Below are 6,390 nucleotides of genomic sequence, written 5' to 3'. Positions count from 1 at the left end.
GTCCAAAGTTGATTATAAAGGAAAATGGGTCAAAACTCATTGATGAGATCGCTAAGAGGCTTAAAAAGTCTCATTTTTTATTAATATTTTATTCTTTATTTATTTATTTATTTATCTATTTGTTCATTCATTTGGGTTTCGAAGTTAAAGTTGTAAATTAATACAGGTGAAACAGATTGTAGGTCAAAAGCCCAAATATCTAGATTAGGAAAGGTGAAGATGGGTTAAAAGTCCAAATGAATAGTTTAGGACAGGTGCAAGTGGATTTGGGCCTAGAAGCCTGAATCTCGTAATTTTTTCCTACCCCCTTTCTATGCTTATTTGCTATCTATTTTTTACATTTGGTTAAACTTCCTATTAAGTCGTCAAAATTTATTTTATACAAGTTTTTTCCTAAATCACTATTTTTTAAAAAAACCAACTTCTCTCTTTCCAAAGTTAGTCAATGTGGTTTTCAAATAATTCAAATAATTCGAATAACCGTAAGTTAGCGTACATTTTAGATATCTTAAAAACCTTTCTAAAATGTTAATAAGAACCTCTTACCTGGTATTTTCTTAAAAGCCTAAGTCTTTTTTCTATTTTGAGATTTAGGATTTTATTTTTAAAAGTTTTCTTAATTTCTTTTCAAATAATAAATTAAGTGGCTACTCTGCAATTTTTTAGATTATTTTAAAATTTTCTTTAAAGTTTGAAATTGTTTAAAAAGTCGAAATCAATATTTTTCAACCCTTTGAGTTAAAAGGAGATAAAACATAGTGATCCATGTTTTTGATTTATTTATAAATGTTTGATACATTTAACATATGTTTAACATATTAAAATATTTCTCTTTGTATGAGATTGAATTTTGAATATGTATTGAGTAATTTTATTAGATATATCATTATAATACATCTGGAACCAGATGTATTTATGTTACGATTTGCGCCAGATTTTACTCTCTGTAATAATTAAAAATTAGTTACTTACTTATTTAACTAATCACTCAATTATAAATACATCACAATGCATATGTATTAAGATTAAAAATATATATCACAAAAATTAAAAATTAAAATATCATATAATTTAATAAAATTATGATAAAAAAATATTACAAACTCATTAAACATTCAAAATTATGTAAGTTAGCCTAGTTAATATGCTTATATTGTAATTGTAAGATTATATAATATAGATAATCAGATTGTGGTGTGTTTTTTTCTTTTTTTCTTTTTTTCTTTTTTTCTTTTTTTCTTTTTTTCTTTTTTCATCTGTGGGTTCGATTGTGGTGTAAGTTTATCAAAGAAAAAAGATTGCATGGTCATGCACACGTGTACGGATAAGCAAGCTAGGACTAACAAATGCACTTGTTAGATTACACGAATCAATGTCTAATTTATTAATCTCTAGTCAAGTAGTTGTAACTATTTTTGTTTCCACTTTTCTTTAAGAAAAATATTAATTACATGCTAATTAATTAAATAATTTCTATTTATATATATATATTTTATATTATATTAAAATTTCTTTATATTTATGACTAAGGGTAAAGGTAGAAAAATACAAGTAATTATATCTTGATTTTGTAGAATGATAAGTACTATCTCCGTTGATTCTTATTTGTCCATTATTAATCTGACACACTCCTTAAGAAACAACTAATACTTAAGTAATTTTATTATATCACCCTTAGTATATAATGAATTTATAATGCTTTAAAAAATGCATTGGTTAATGAATAGTATTTAATTATAAGAATAAAATAAATTAAGTAAATAAATTATTTATTAATTTTTTAAATCTAACAAGTATAGTTGAATATTTATTTTTAGCATGCTAAACAAGTATGTACACGCTCTCTGAATAATAGAGAAAGTGTAATGCACACACCGTCACATATTCCTCGAGGTGTGTTAAGAGGCAAAAAGTGAATTTTCATAATTAAGTGAGAGAGGATTTCAGTATAATGGATTTGGATCATACAAGTTGTTTGGGCCTCCATTTTCAGAGGCCTATTAATAATGTTGGGTCTCCTGAATGGCCCAATAAGTCATATTCATTACTGTCTTGTTTCTGGTGGCCCATTTGTGCACATTTCTCATTTGTATAAATAACATAAATACCAACCCTTTTGAAGTAATTATATTCTCTTTCATTTTTTAAATTATTTTACTCTCTCCTTATTAATATACATAACATAGCCGACATATACATATCATTCTGTATATATTTTGAAATTTTTGTAATATGTTTAGGGAGTTAGGACTTTTTATAATATTGAAAACATAAATTGTGTATTTGTGTAATTTTTAGTTCTCATTTTGCTCATCAAGATTGCATATATTGAATGAAGAAAATCCCAAAAATGTTGGTTTTTGTGCCTTAAACTTAATATAAAAGTTGGACGAAAGATTTTTACATATTGGAGTGTACATATATCCAATTTTGAGATCACCATTTAAGCCACACTCTATATTGCCTAAAAATTTGCAAATCTATGGGGTACCACAAGTTCCATATGATTGAAATATAGACGTATACTACTGAAATTCTAGGCACATATGAGTAAAGTTCAACCGATTTTATCGGAACTCCAGTCATAGGCGGCTAAATATACCTGAACCTAGGGATGGCAATGGGACGGTACGAGTACGGGGTGGTGCGGATTTTAAGCTATATAAGGCGGTGTGGGTTTTAAGTTATGCGGTACGGTACGGTTGCGGGACGGGTTAAAGTAAATTTTTTTTTTACATGGTGCGGTGCGGGTTACGGATATATGTGGGTTTAAATTAAAAAAAAAAGCTAAAAATTAGTATTATTCTCGTGAATATATGTAAAATTATATGTATTCTTTACTTAAAATTTTATGATACTTAAAACGAAGTGTATAACACTACAAATAAATAATTTTATAGTTTTTTTTATATCTCTATTCATTTTAATAAAAATATGATATTTGATCATTATTTGTACGCGTGATACTTTTTAACAATTTCTTAGTGAAAAGTGATATAATAGAAATTAGTTATTATTTCCTAATTGTAGATTTGAAAATATTATGATTTTTAATGGAGTTACAAATTTTTTTTAAAAAAAATAATAAAAACATGGTGCGGTGCGGGTATGCGCGGATATGAGTGTAGGGCGGGTTTAAAGGTGATGCGGTGCGGTTTTAAAACTTCCGGGTTTACCGCAACCACACCATTGTCATCCCTACCTGAACCGAGGACGTCTATCGAAAACAATCTCTCTATCTCTACAAGGTAGGAATAAGATTATATATCGGATACGTTATTCTTGGTATTATCAAGTCATAGATAATTGAATTAATTATTTTTGGCTGACGTTCATGCATATACGACTGAAGTTGAGCAACTGGTAAACTCAGAAGATCAAGTTGTTTTGGTGGATGCATGTAAGCCGCAGTACATAATAATGATTAGTCAAAAGAAACAAATGAAAATAGAAACAAATTCCTCTGCTGTATATCAATATTGGTTATTATTGGGTTACTTTCAAGAACACTCCATATTCCATAAGGGACCCCCAAAATTTTATAATGGGACCAAGCACAAAATCCAGATGAAAATGAAAGCTCCGAAAGCAAAACAATATTATACTACTTCAATATAATACAAATGATAGCATGCATGAGTTGCTTTCAATGCTGATCAATTTGAAAAATTTATAGAAAGAAATTCAAGTAAATGCATGCATATGCATTAGAATATCATATTTGAGATTTGTAATTAGGAATTAAGAAATATTTAACCCTTTTGTTTGCTTTTATGAGAATTTCTTCCTATGTGAAAGAATTCAACAGTTTATATATTAATAAAGAAATTTATATTTTTTAAACCTATACTAGCTTGCACATTATAGTTTTTCAAGGAACATGGTTACTTTCATTTTTCGTCCCATTTAAAGTAGTCAATAAAGCTAGATGAAAATCAATGATCGTTACCCACAATTCAACAAAAACGTAGAATATATATTAGTTTTGTGAGCAAGGCTACTTGGTACATGTGCTTATACCGATAGTAAAAACAGGATTTTCATTGTGAGAATTCATGATTTATTACATATACATTAAAGAAACTTGACCTTGTATATACTACGTAATTTTCGAGGCTCGGACTCTCAGTACGTCCTGGCTAGTGCAACGAAATAATTACTAGGTATTCGTTGAAATAGTTGAAGAGGGCAAACTAATATAAATACTATGGTTTTAAATAAATAAATGATGCATGAGCCGTAGTACATTTTCTTGGAGGTTTGGTAAATGATGCATCTTCCTCCCATGTGAGAGGTTGAATTTTTTAATTAGAAAATATAGGGGGAAAAAACCATATATTATATAGAGCAAAAAAAAAAAAAAAAAAAAAACTTATTTCCCTTTAAATACGGACTCCTAACATGCTTCCATGCTTTTTCAATTTTAATTTATCTCTCTCAGTGATCAGAGAATCAAAATAGCCCATATCTTTCTATTTCTTGATACATTTAATTAATTTATTTAACAAGTAGTATTTGATTTTTATTCTTTTTAAATAATAGGTTAATCATAAGAAAAGTATATATTATTTGTAGACTAGTAGTTAAGCCACTTTTCGAATCTTTGTTTGGTTTGGTTTACAAGTTTGATAATTTTGACCCACACCACACTTGTTAACTTCTGACACTATTGTAATGAACCACAGATCTTTAAGATCTTTGCAGATATGAATTATGGCATTTTTTCAATTTTATAATAAGGTTTTTATTTAAAGAATAATTCGAAAAATCATTAATATCTTCGATAGATGTGATCTGCAAATGATTTTTTTGGTAATTACTATTTGTGACAATAAACGGTATACCTTTGTTTTTCTCAATTTTTAAAGCTCTATACAATCAGTATAGTTTGATTTCGTTCGTTGAATCTCTTGGTTCTAGTTCAGAAACAGTCAGTTGAGGAATATTAGAGCAGAGGCGGAGTCAGGATTTCAATTGGAAGTTTAATATTTAAAGAATTCCTACTCGAAGGGGGTCAACACCTATTATAAATATATAAAAAATAATCTAATAATATATAAATAGTATATTTTTCCGTCGAAGGAAGTTCGGATAAATCCTTTGACAAAGGGCTGGCTTCGCCCCTGATTATACGCCCTCGTCCATGTTTAATCTAACACATCGTTGAAAAGGTAAGAAATAAGTTAATTAATATTTCTATTATATCGCCCCTAACTAGGAATACAAGTTATCCAAATGTTGGAAATGAATAATAGTTAGTAGTAATAAAGATAAAATAAGTATAGAATGGTAAATTAACTCTGGATTTATTCAAACTAAACAAATAAAAATAGTAAAATGTGACACTTCATGCTACTATTTTAACAATGTACTTATAAATGAAATGTAATTTACTATATCTAGGTTAATGAAATTCATTCGGCTTATAGAATTATAAACTAATCCCTTTTCTATTGTTAAAATATTGAGATGAAATATTTACTCTTATTTGTGTTTTATTATTAGGAGGATGCCCAAAATCATGAAAACAATAATAATATCAATAATATAGCAGTGTAACTCTATAAGTTTGGAGAGGGAGGCATGTATAAATGCAGCTTTACTTCTATTACTTTAGATAATTTTTATATTTTCAATAGTCTCCCGACTCAAATAAGAATATTAAAATCAGTAAGAAAAGGAAATATGAGAAGTAAATTAAAATGAAAAAAATTGCGAAAATAGAAGTAACACAAATAAGTTGTTTGCTCTATATTTGTTAGAGTTTGTGACTCGAATTTTATTGATCCGGCCCTGAAAAATTTGCGGTGTGATCCATGTTTGAGAATTTTGTATGTTTTTTTTTTTTTTGGGTTTAGAAAGTATTTGTACGCACATATTATATAAGAGTAATTTAGTGTGTTGTTTTGGCGGTTTAGGTAAAATTTTGCTGTACAGATGGGGACCGACAGAGGAACTTTGGTCTGAAGTTTCATCAATCATTATCATTATTAATTAAAGTCTTCATGAACATTAGTTCAAGGTATTAAGAATCATTTCTTGGTAGCTGTATTGTTCAAGCCATTTCTTGGTAGCTCTCCCAACGGCTCTCTCCCCCTCTCTCTCTCTCCCTACCCTCTCTCCACCCCCAGCTTACCGGCCCCCGGTCCCCGGCGCCGTCGCTGACCTTCGGCGCCGACCCGATCCGGCCGCCGGCTCCGACCTAAGGTCGCCGGTGCTGACCAGACCGCCGGCTACGACCTCCGGTCGCCGGCTCTCCCTCTCTTTCTCTCTCTCCCTACCCCCTCTCCATCCCAAGCGCACCGGCCCCCGGCCCCCGGCCCCCGGCGCCGTCGCTGAACGTCGGAGCCGACCAGATCCGACCGCCGGCTCCGACCTCCGGTCCCCGGC

This window comes from Capsicum annuum, chromosome 4, assembly GCF_002878395.1.
Source record: "Capsicum annuum cultivar UCD-10X-F1 chromosome 4, UCD10Xv1.1, whole genome shotgun sequence".
Taxonomy (NCBI): Eukaryota; Viridiplantae; Streptophyta; class Magnoliopsida; order Solanales; family Solanaceae; genus Capsicum; species Capsicum annuum.
The sequence above is the reverse complement of the archived record's forward strand: the minus strand, read 5'-3'. Positions refer to the sequence as shown.